Source organism: Pristis pectinata, chromosome 8, assembly GCF_009764475.1.
Source record: "Pristis pectinata isolate sPriPec2 chromosome 8, sPriPec2.1.pri, whole genome shotgun sequence".
In the NCBI taxonomy this organism is placed as follows: domain Eukaryota; kingdom Metazoa; phylum Chordata; class Chondrichthyes; order Rhinopristiformes; family Pristidae; genus Pristis; species Pristis pectinata.
The window spans coordinates 42,319,202-42,331,765 of record NC_067412.1 but is presented as its reverse complement, the minus strand read 5'-3'; positions in this window follow the sequence as shown (position 1 = coordinate 42,331,765).

Sequence of the window (12,564 nt, the reverse complement as noted above, 5' to 3'; positions counted from 1 at the left end):
AGTATTAGCCAGGATGAACCATAGAACTATACAGGCCGTTCGGCCCACCATGTTGTGCCAACCTTTAAACCACGCCTAAGACTACCTAACCCCTTCCTCCCACATTTCCCCTATTTTAAATTCCTCCATATGCTTATCTAACAGTCTCTTGAACTTGACCAACGTACCTGCCTCCACCACTACCCCAGGCAGCACATTCCATGCACCTACCACTCTCTGGGTAAGAAAACCTCCCTCTGATATCTCCCTTGAACTTCCTACCCACTATATAGTCATGCCCTCTTGTATTGAGCATTGGTGCCCTGGGAAAGAGGTGCTGGCTGTCTATCTATTCCTCTTAATATTTTGTACACCTCTATCATGTCTCCCCTCATCCTCCTTCTCTCCAATGAGTAAAGCCCCAGCTCCCTTAGTCTCTCCTCATAATCCATACTCTCCAAACCAGGCAGCATCCTGGAAAATCTCCTCTGCACCCTTTCCAATGCCTCCACATCCTTCCTATAATGAGGCAAGCAGAACTTGACACAATACTCCAAGTGTGGTTTAACCAGAGTTTTGTAGAGCTGCGTCATTACCTCGCAGCTCTTAAACTTGATCCCACGACTTATGAAAGCTAACATCCCATAAGCTTTCTTAACTACCCTATCCACCTGTGAGGCAACTTTCAGGGATCTGTGGATATGAACCCCCAGATCCCTCTGCTCCTCCACACTACCCAGAATCCTGCCATTAACCTTCCAAAGTGTACCACCACACACTTCTCTGGATTGAACTCCATCTGCCACTTCTCAGCCCAGCTCTGCATCCTATCAATATCCCTCTGCAATCTTTGACAGTCCTCCATACTATCCACAACACCACCAACCTTTGTGTCGTCTGCAAACTTGCTAACCCACCCTTCCACCCCCTCATCCAAGTCATTAATAAATATCACAAAAAGTAGAGGTCCCAGAACTGATCCTTGTGGGACACCACTAGTCATAGCCCTCCAATCCAAATGCACTCCCTCCACCACAACCCTCTGCTTTCTACAGGCAAGTCAATTCTGAATCCACACGGCCAAGCCTCCCTGGATCCCATGCCCTCTGACCTTATGAAGAAGCCTACTATGTGGAACCTTGTCAAATGCCTTACTAAAATCCATGTAGACCACATTTACTGCACTACCCTTGTCAATCTGCCTGGTCACCTCCTCAAAGAATCCTATCAGGCTTGTGAGACATGATCTTCCCTTCACGAAGCCATGCTGGCTGTCCCTAATCGGTCCATGATTCTCTAAATGCTCATAGATCCTATCTCTAAGAATCCTTTCTAACAGCTTGCCCACCACAGACATTAGGCTCACTTGTCTGTAGTTCCCTGGACTATCCCTACTACCTTTTTTGAATAAGAGGACAACATTTGCCACCCTCCAATCCTCCGGTACCATTCCCATGGACAACGAGGACTCAAAGATCCTAGCCAACAGTTCAGCAATCTCCTGCCTCGCCTTGTGGAGCAGTCTGGGGAATATTCTGTCAGGCCCCAGGGACTTACCTGTCCTAATATTTTCTAACAGCTCCAACACATTCTCTCTCTTGATATCTACATGCTCCAGAACATTACCCTTACCAACACTGTCCTCAGCGTCATCAAGACCCCTCTCTTTGGTGAATACTGAAGAGAAGTATTCATTGAGAACCTCACCCACTTCCACAGCTTCCAGGCACATCTTCCCACCTTTGTCTCTAATCGGTCCTACCTTTACTTTCATCATGCTTCTGCTCTTCACATAAGTGAAAAAAGCCTTGGGATTTTCCTTAACCCGACTCGCCAAGGCCTTTTCATGTCCCCTTCTTGCTCTCCTCAGCCCCTTCTTAAGTTCCTTCCTTGCTACCCTATATTCCTCATGAGCCCTATCTGATCCTTGCTGCCTACACTTTATGTATGCTGCCTTCTTCTTCCTAACTAGTTGTTCCACCTCTCTTGTCACTCATGGTTCCTTCACCCTGCCATTCTTTCTCTGCCTCACCGGGACAAATTTATCCCTGAACAACAACCACATCTCCATAGTACATTTCCCTTCAAAAACGTCACCCCAATTTACTCTCGCAAGTTCTAGACTTTTATAGCTTCATAATTTGCCCTTCCCCAATTAAATATCTTCCCATCCTCTCTGCTCCTGTCCTTTTCCATGACAATGCTAAAGGTTAGGGAGCGGTGGTCACTGTCCCCCAAATGCTCACCCACTGAGAGATATGTCACCTGCCCCAGTTCATTACCTAATACTAGATCTAATATGGCATTCCCACTACTCGGCCTGTCAACATACTGTGACAGGAATCCATCCTGGACACACTTAATAAATTCTGCCCCGTCTAAACCTTTGGTACTAAGCAGGTGCCAATCAATATTTGGGAAGTTGAAGTCTCCCATGATAACAACCCTGTTATTCTTGCACCTTTCCAAAATCTGCCTCCCAATCTGCTCCTCAGTATCCCTGCTGTTACCTGGGGGCCTATAGAATACTCCCAGTAGAGTAACTGCTCCTGTCTTGTTCTTAACTTCCACCCAGACTGACTCTAGAGAGGATCCTTCTACATTATCCACCCTTTCTGCAGCTGTCATGGTATCCCTGACCAGTAATGCCACCCCTCCTCCTCTTCTCCCCTCCCCCCATCCCTTTTAAAGCACTGAAATCCAGGAATATTCAATATCCATTCCTGCCCTGGTGACAGCCAAGTCTCTGCAAAAGCCACAATATCATAGTCCCATGTACTTATCCAAGTTCTCAGCTCATCACCTTTATTCCTGATACTTCTTGCATTTAAGTAAATGCACTTTAGCCCATCCACCTTTCTACTTTTATACCCTGTACTCTGCTCCTCCTTCCTCAAAGCCTCTCTACATGTTAGATCTGACTTTTCCACATCCACTTCTTCCTCTGACCTACCCCTCTGGTTCCCATCCCCCTCGCAGACTAGTTTCAACCCTCTCAAACCACCCTAGCAAACCTCCCTGCAAGGATATTGGCCCCCCTCGGGTTCAGGTGTAACCTGTCCTCTCTGTACAGGTCCCACCTTCCCCAGAAGAGATCCCAATGATCCAAAAATCTAAAATCTTCCCTCCTGCACCAACTTCTCAGCCATGCATTCATCTGCCATCTCCTCCTATTCTTACCTTCACTATCACGTGGCACTGGCAGCAATCCTGAGATTGCTACCCTTGAGGTCCTGTTCTTTAGCCTTCTGCCTAGCTCCCTAAACTCACTTTTCAGGACCTCATCCCTCTTTCTACCTCTGTCGTTGGTACCAACGTGTACCACAACTTCTGGCTGTTCTCCCTCCCGCTCAAGAATGCTGTGGACCTGATCAGAGACATCCCAGACCCTGGCACCTTGGAGGCAACATACCATCTGTGATTCATGCTCACTTCCACAGAACCTCCTATCTGTTTCCCTGACTATCGAGTCCCCTATCACCATTGCCCTCCTCTTCTCCTCCCTTCCCTTCTGAGCAGCAGGACCAGTCCCAGTGCCAGAGACCTGGCTACTGCTGCTTGATCCCTGCAGGTCATCCCCCTCAACAGCATCCAAAGCAGAAAACCTGTTACTGAGGGGAACAGCCTCCGGGGTCCTCTGCATCGTCTGCCTGTTCCCTTTCTTTTTCTTTTTCTCTCCCCTGACAATCACCCTTCTATCTGCTTCCTGGACCCTAGAAGTACCTGTTCTAAGGGGGGCTGACTGTCTCCTGATGCACAGCATCTACATATCTCTCCCCCTCCCTGATGCTTTGCAGTGTTTGAAGCTGCGACTCCAGCTCATCAATTCTGAGCCAAAGTTCCTCCAGCCTCCAGCACTTACTGCAGAAGTGATCACCGTGCACCCCAGCAGGGTCCACTAGCTCCCACATCAAGCAGCTGCAGCACACCACCATGTCCTCCATCTGAACTATTCTTTCCCTACCTAGCTTTAATCTACTTAAGATTTATAACAATAACAGTTAAATCTTACCTTTACTTGCCAGCTACTCACCTGCCTCACCCCATCACCGCCTCAGCCTTTTAAGCCAAAGCCCAATCACTCTGCTCCCTCTCACTCCGCTACCCGCTCCGAACACTGCTTGCTGGATATGGCAGTTTTCTTTTTAAACTGCTTGCGTGCTACCCACTTACATCACGCACCTGCGCAGTCCTGCTCCACTATTCCCGATTAGAGAGAAAAAAAACTGAGCTGCTCCGAAGTCTGAAGTTTGCCGAAACGACCCGAAAATGAAACCGCTGAAGTTGTTTTTCTTTTGCTTTTTAAACTGCTCGCGCGCTAACCACTTACGTCACACGCCTGTGCAGTCCTGCTCCACTATTCCCGATTAGAGTAAACAATAAACTTAGCTGCTCCAAAGTTCGCTGAAATGACCTGAAAACGAAACCGCCGAAGTTTTTTTTTGCTGGGAAGAAAAATAACGGCAAAAACACTGACCTTCTAGGATGGGCATTGCTGCATGGTTTCTGCTGCCCTTACAGCAAGGCCATAAGCCCACATGTTGCAGTTATCTAGATGCCATCATCAGTTACTTAAACAAATGATATATGGATTCTTCTTGTGTTGTGTATAATCCAGATCTGAGCTGACCTCTGGCCCTTGGGTGGGTTAATTCAGTCTAATAAACTGTGCTGGAATGTGTTGGTGTTAGGTTAGATAGGTTCAGACTCAGCTGTGATTACACTGGGGCACTGTTATATCTATAACCATACACAATGCTTCTAAAAACCTTCAGGTCATTTTTCTGATGTTGAGAGCTGCAGAATTCACATTGCTGTCTTGTTATATACAAATCAGCCCCTCAGCTCTACTCCACCATTTAATAACATCATGGCTGATGTGATTGTAACCTTGACTCCATATTCCAATAACTATTCACCCCTTATCAAGGATCTTTCTACCTCTTTCTTAAAAACATTCATAAGTAGGACCAGGAGTGGGCCATCCAGCTCTTCGAGCTGGCTCTGCCATTTGTAAAGATCATGGCTGATCATCTACCTCTGTTTTCTGTGCTGTTTTCCATCTCTTATAATTCTTGATTCCTTTTCTGTCCAAAAATCTATTGATCAATGAACACAATGACTGAGCCTCCATAAGCCCTCCTGGGTAGAGAATTCCAAAGATTCATCATACAATTTTCTCCTCAGTCCTGAACAGCCTGCACCCTCATTCTGAAACAGTGCCGCCGGTACTAGATTTCTCAGTCAGGGGAAACCTCTTGCATCTCATCCGTTAAGTCCTTTAAAATTCTGCTTTCAACACGCTTTGAAGAAGAGAGTTCCAAAAGCTTGCGCCTCTCTAAGGGAAATAACATCACCTCATTTCTGTCTTAAATAGGTAACCTCTTATTTGTAAACACTTTTTCTGTATTCTCCTAAAAGAGCAAATGTCCTCTCCACATCCACCCCATCAAGGTTCTTCAGGATTTGTGTTTAAATTGGGTATCCCTGTTTTAAACTCTGCTGGGTCTAAGCCTAACATCTCCAACCTTTTTTTATATCAGATTCCTTACCCATTCCAGGTATTAGTCTGGTACATTGTTAAGTAAGGAGACCAACACTCCAGATATGATCTCACCAGCGCCCTCTATCCTTACTTTGGTACTCAATTCTTAGAACAAAAAATGATAGCATTCTGTAATCTTTTGAAATTACTTGCTGTGCCCAATTACTCTCCTTTTGCAAATCATGCACTGGTGCACCCAGATCCCTCTGCATTTCAGAGCTACGCAATCTCTCACAACTAACTTTATGTGCTTTATTTTTCACATTTTCCCATAATATTCTTAAATGTTTCCAGTGCCTTATATGACTTTAGTAATAGCTTCTAACATTTGCCCTATGGTAGATATTAAGCTAATTGGCCTGTAGTTTCTCGCTTTTATAAAGAAGTTACATTTGTTGTTCTCCAATTGGATGAAGCCTTCCCTGAATCTTGGGACTTCTGGAAAATTAAAATTAACTGTCTCATTAGCCACTTCTTTTAAGACCAGAGGATAAAGACCTTCAGGACTCAGAGACTTGTCAGCTTGCAGCTCCAATAATTTGTTCAGTACCACTTTCCTGATGATTGTCATTTTTTTGAGTTCCTCCTTCCCAATTCCCAGTTCACACCTGTTGGCTGTAAGTAATGGCTAAGTCGGCAGCAACTTTGTCTTTGAGTCAAAAGGTCATGGATTCAAATCCAGAAAGTTGAGTTCAAAATTTGGGCTGACATTTCATTTTAATATGGTGGAAGTGGTTGAATGTGTTGGCAGTAGATTGGGTTGGAAATCAGCACGAAAGATTTTTTATTTGTCAGAATGGTTAGGAAAACCAAAATTGCATAAAAATTTGTTTGCAAAGTGAGATGAGCAGTAACGAAACGTGGAGCTAACTTAATGACAGGTGATATAAAATGGACTAAATCTACTTAAAAGTTTGATGCTATTACTATATCAAGCAGTGTATAAACTGAACAACATAATTTATAGCACCCAAAAACAAATAAATTCAACACAGTAATCGTCAAATTTCTCTCTTCTACCAACCCACCATTGGTAGGTTGAATTTAGAACATAGAACTGTACAGCATAGGAACAGGGCCTTCAGCCCACGATGTTGTGCCAAACTAATTAAATGCTTAACTAAACTAATGCCTTCTGCCTACACAATGTCCATATTCCTCTATCCTCTGCACATTCATGTGTTTATCTAAGAGTCTTTTAAACACCTCTGTTGCATTTGCCTCCATTACCACCCATGGCAGTGTATTCCAGGCACCCACCAGTCTCTGTAAAATAAAAACTTGCCCCACACATCCCCTTTGAACTTGCCCTCTTTCACCTTAAATGCATGCCCTCTAGATTGGAACCTGGGAAAAAGATACCAGCTATCTCCCCTCTCTAAATCTTATAAACTTCTATCAGGTCTCCCCTTAGTCTCCGCCACTCCAGAGAAAACAACCCATGTTTGTCCAACCTCTCCTTACAGCTTATGTCCACTAATCCAAGCAGCGTGCTGGTAAACCTCTCCAAAGCCTCCACATCCTTCCAAAATGGGGCAACCAGAATTGAATGCAATACTCCAGATGCTGCCTGAGCAGAGTTTTATAAAGCTGCAACATAACTTCCAGACTCTTGAACTCAATGCCTTGATTAATAAAGACAAGCATTGCAACCCTATCAACCTGTGCAACCACTTTCAGGGCACTATGGAGTTGGACCCCAAGATCCCTCTGTACATCGATACTGTTTAGGGTCCTGCCAATAACTGTGTACTGTCCCTTTACATTTGATCTCCCAAAGTGCAACACATCACACTTTGGTGGAATAGACTCCATCTGCCATTTCTCCATCCATATTTGCAACTGATTTATATCCCGCTGTGTCCTTTAGCAATCTTCTGCACTTTCCATAATGCCACCAATCTTTGTATCATCTGCAAATTTCCTAAACCACCCATCCATGTTTTCATCCAAGTCATTTATGTGTATCACAAACAGCAGAGGTCCCAGTACAGATCCCTGAGTCAAGGACCTCCAGCCAGAATAAGTCCTATTGACCACTACCCTCTGTCTTCTATAGGTAAGCCAATTTGACAGTACACTTCCTGCCTGGCTAGATAAACTTACAAGCCCACTGATCTGCAAAAGACAGAGTGTAGGGCTAAATGGTTGCTTTTCAGACAGGAGGATGTTATTCAATAGAAATATCCATACCTGCAGTTAAGAAAGGAGAACTTGCTGCCACAAGGATCTGAGAAAATTGCATTTTAGGGGAAGCTAAGTAAATGGAAGAGACAAATTTGCAGAAGGTCTTGTCTCATATAGATTTTTAGGTTCCTGATGAGACTACAGCTTCTGTACAGGTTATTTACACAATCTAAGGAAGGATATACTTGCAGCAGAGGAAGTACCACAACAGTTCAGCAGATTGATTCCTGCGATTGAGGATTCAGCAGATCATCATTAAATTTAACATTTAAACTTGTTTCAGAACAAATCAAATGAAATGTATGATATTCTTACAAATCTTGACAGGGTGGGTGTGAGGATGATGTTCTCCAGAACCAGGGTTCATGTTCTCAAAATGAGGCATTTGTAGCGACTCACCATCCAAGCAAGTGAACTGGCTTGGCAGTCGGGTCACGCGTCGTTGGAGCGGCGAGGCCCAAGATGGCGTTGGGCCTTCGTCTTCCCCAAGCGACGGGGAGAACCCGCGTGCGGGAAAAGTTTGATGACGTAGCACATATGTCATTTCCATTTTCGGTGCGTGGGAACCATTCCTCTTAAAAGGCCTGCGCAAGGCGGGAAAATAAATCAGTTTTTGTTCTGTAGCCCACCGACTAGTGTCTTGCTTTCACAGTGCGGTAGCAGCCACTACATTGGTGACCCTGACGGTCCAAACGGATATTGGACCTGCACAATGGACAACAACGCAGCAGCCAATGCAGTGGCACTCAAGCTGCCCACCTTTTGGACGCTTCGGCCCAGCGTCTGGTTCGACCAGGCGGAAGCACAATTCCAACTTCAGCAGATCACCTCCAACTCCACAAAGTACTACCATGTGGTCAGCTCTCTGGACCAGGAGACAGCCACCCAGGTCGGAGACTTCATCCAGTCTCCTCCGGAGGAGGATATGTACCCGGCTTTCAAAGACCTTCTTATTCGGACCTTCGGCCCCTCCCCTCGTGAGCGTGCCGCCCGCCTGCTTCATCTCAACATCCTGGGGGACAGCTCCCCATCAGCCCAAATGAACGAGTTGCTGGCCTTGGCTGAGGGACACAAGCCTTGCCTAATGTTCGAACAGGCCTTCCTCGAACAACTACCCGATGACATTCACCTGCTGTTGGCCGATGCCGATTTCAGCAACCCATGTGAGGTAGCTGTCCGGGCAGATGTCCTGTGGAAGGCCAAACGCGAGAGCAGGTCGTCCGTCGGCCAAATTGCCAGGCCGCGAGCCCAACGCCTACCTAAACCAGTCCCAGCAACCGAGCAACCACACCCCAGAAACACAGACAACGACACTGGCGACCAGCTGTGTCTCTACCATCAGAGGTGGGGCACGGAGGCCCGTCGATGCCGCTGACCCTGCAAGTTTCAGAGAAACGCCAGGGCCAGCCACCGCTGATGGCTATGACGACTGGCCGCCAACACAGCCTCCTATTCGTTCGGGACAAGCAGTCTGGGCGTCGTTTCCTTGTCGATACTGGAGCAGAGGTCAGTATTTTGTCCCTGACCGGCCGCGACACTCGTAACAGGCAACAAGGTCCTGTACTCAATGCCGCAAATGGCACAACGATATGGACTTTCGGTACCTGTACAGTTCAATTACAATTCGGCGATAGCCGTTTTACCTGGAACTTTACCCTTGCCGCCGTCGCCCAGCCACTGCTGGGAGCCAATTTCCTTCAGGCCCACAGCCTGTTAGTCGACCTGCGAGGGAAGCGGATAGTGCACTCCAGAACTTTCCAAACATACCCCCTGGGAGAAGCCAGACTACCAGCCCTGCGTCTGGACTCCGTTTCCCTGTCTGGCAATGAGTTCACCAAGCTCCTAGCTGAGTTCCCATCAGTTTTGGCACCTCAGTTTACAAATTCGATGCCCAAACACGGGGTGCAGCACCACATCGTTACCACAGGGCCACCCCTTCAAGCCCGAGCACGACGACTACCTCCAGACAAGCTCCGCCTGGCAAAGGAAGAGTTCCACCGCATGGAGGAGCTGGGGATCGTTCGCAGGTCAGACAGCCCCTGGGCCTCCCCCCTGCACATGGTCCCCAAAGCCACCGGCGGGTAGAGGCCCTGCGGCGACTACTGCAGGCTGAATGATGCCACCACCCTGGACCGCTACCCCATCCCTCACATCCAGGACTTCGCAGCGAACCTACACAGGGCCCACATTTTCTCCAAGGTGGACCTCGTCCGGGGATACCACCAAATCCTGGTCCACCCTGGGACGTCCCCAAAACTGCGCTTATCAGTCCATTCAGCCTCTTTGAATTTCTTCGAATGCCGTTCGGCCTTAAGAACGCCGTGCAGACTTTCCAGTAGCTGATGGACGCGGTAGGCCGAGATCTGGACTTCGTGTTCATTTACTTAGGTGACATACTAATTGCCAGCCGTGACCGCCAAGAACACCTTTCCCACCTCCGCCAACTGTACTCCCGTCTCTGTGATTTCGGCCTCACTATCAACCCGGCCAAGTGCCAATTCGGACTTGACTCTATCGATTTCCTCGGCCACAGAATCACCAGCGAAGGAGCAACGCCCCTACCCGCCAAGGTAGACGCTATCCGCCATTTTGTCCGTCCCAACACAGTCAAAGGCCTGCAGGAATTCCTGGGGATGGTCAACTTTTACCATCGGTTCATCCCTGCAGCAGCCCGTATCATGTGCCCTTTGTTCTCGCTGATGTCTGGCAAGGGCAAGGACATCACCTGGAACAACGAGGCTGCGGCTGCCTTCGTTAAGGCCAAGGATGCCCTGGCAGACACCGCAATGCTGGTACACCCTAGGACAGACGTCCCAACCGCCCTCACGGTGGACGCATCCAACACCGTGGTTGGTGGAGTACTGGAACAACTAATCGAAGGCCGTTGGCAACCCTTGGCATTTTTCAGCAGGCACCTTAGACCACCCGAACTGAAATACAGTGCTGTTGATCGGGAACTTCTAGCGCTGTACCTGGCGGTCCGGCATTTCCAGTACTTTTTAGAAGGCAGGCCTTTCACCGCTTTCACTGACCTTTGTCCTTCGCCTTCTCCAAGGTCTCCGATCCCTGGTCAGCTCGTCAGCAGCGACATTTGTCCTACATTTCCGAATTCACAACGGATATCCAACATGTCTCCGGAAAGGACAATGTTGTTGCTGACACGCTTTCCAGACTGACCATCCACAGCCTGTCCCTGGGTGTTGACTACACGGCCCTGGCTGATGCACAGCAAGCCGACGACGAGCTGCCCAGCTACAGAACCGCAGTCTTGGGCCTGCAGCTCCAAGATTTCTTAGTCGGTCCAGGTCAGTGGACCCTCATTTGCAACATGGCAAAAGGTCAACCCCACCCTATAGTTCCTGCAGACTGGCGGAAACGCGTTTTCGACTCGGTACATGAGTTGGCGCACCTGTCCATCAGATCAACTGTTTGACTGGTTGCCAGCAAGTTCGTCTGGCATGGCCTGCGCAGACAGGTCAGTGAGTGGGCCAGGACTTGTCCGCACTGGCAGACATCAAAAATCCAATGACACACCAAGGTCCCGCCACAGCAGTTCGAGCCTACCCGTAGAAGGTTCGACCACATTCACGTTGACCTCGTTGGTCCTCTGCTAGTTTCAAGAGGAGCCCGGTACCTCCTTACCATCGTGGACTGATTCACAAGGTGGCCAGAGGCAACCCCTCTATCGGACATCACGACTGATTCCTGAGCCCGGGTGCTGCTCATAACTTGGATCTCACGTTTTGGTGTTCTGGCCCACATCACTTCAGACAGGGGCACCCAGTTTACCTCCAGCCTCTGGTCTGCATTAGTGAACATGCTAGGGACGCAGCTGCACACCACCACGGCCTACCACCCTCAATCAAACGGGTTGGTGGAACGTTTCCACCGCCATCTAAAATCAGCCCTGATGGCCCACCTGAAGGGTCCTAACTGGGTCGACGAACTGCCTTGGGTCCTACTCGGCATACGCACTGCCCCCAAGGAAGATCTCCATACTTTGTCAGCTGAACTCGTGTACGGGGCGCCCCTGGTCGTCCCAGGGGATTTCATACCCGCCCTTCGGGGCCAAGAGGAACAACCCGCGGCAGTCCTGGAAATACTGCACGAGAGGCTTGGCATCTTGGCACCGATTCCCACTTCATAGCATGGTCAAGCCCCATCCTGTGAGCACAAGGAACTACGAGACTGTAAGTTCGTTTTCGTTCGCAGGGGCACACCCTGGGCACTGTTGCAACAACCATACGAGGGGCCATTCCGGGTCATCAGGAATAATGGGTCCACCTTTATTTTGGACATTGGGGGAAAGGAAGAGGTCTTCACGACGGACCGCCTCAAACTGGCCCATTTAGATCTACAACAACCGGTCGAGGTCCCAACACTGCGACGCAGAGGCCGACCTCCTAAGCAATGGCCAGCACAGCCTGCGAACCTTGGGGACCGTATCGCTGGTTCTGGGGGGGTTTGTGTAGTGACTCACTGTCTGAGCATGCGAACCGGCTCAGCGGTCGGGTCGCGCATCGTCGGAGCGGCGAGGTCCAAGATGGCATTGGGCCTTCGTCTTCCCTGAGCGACGGGGAGAACCCGCGCGTGGGAAAAGTTTGATGACGTAGCGCATACGTCATTTCCATTTTCGGCGGGCGTGAACTGTTCCTCTTAAAAGGCCCGTGCAAGGCGGGAAAATAAATCAGTTTTTGTTCTGCAGCCCACCGACTAGTGTCTTGCTTTCACATCGCGGTAGTAACCGCTACACATTGCACTTTCAGGACTGAAAATGGAAAGAAATTTTTTCCAATTTCTTCCCAATTTCCTCCCCTAAATTCGAGGAAGGGGTTGAGGAGGCTCATTCACTG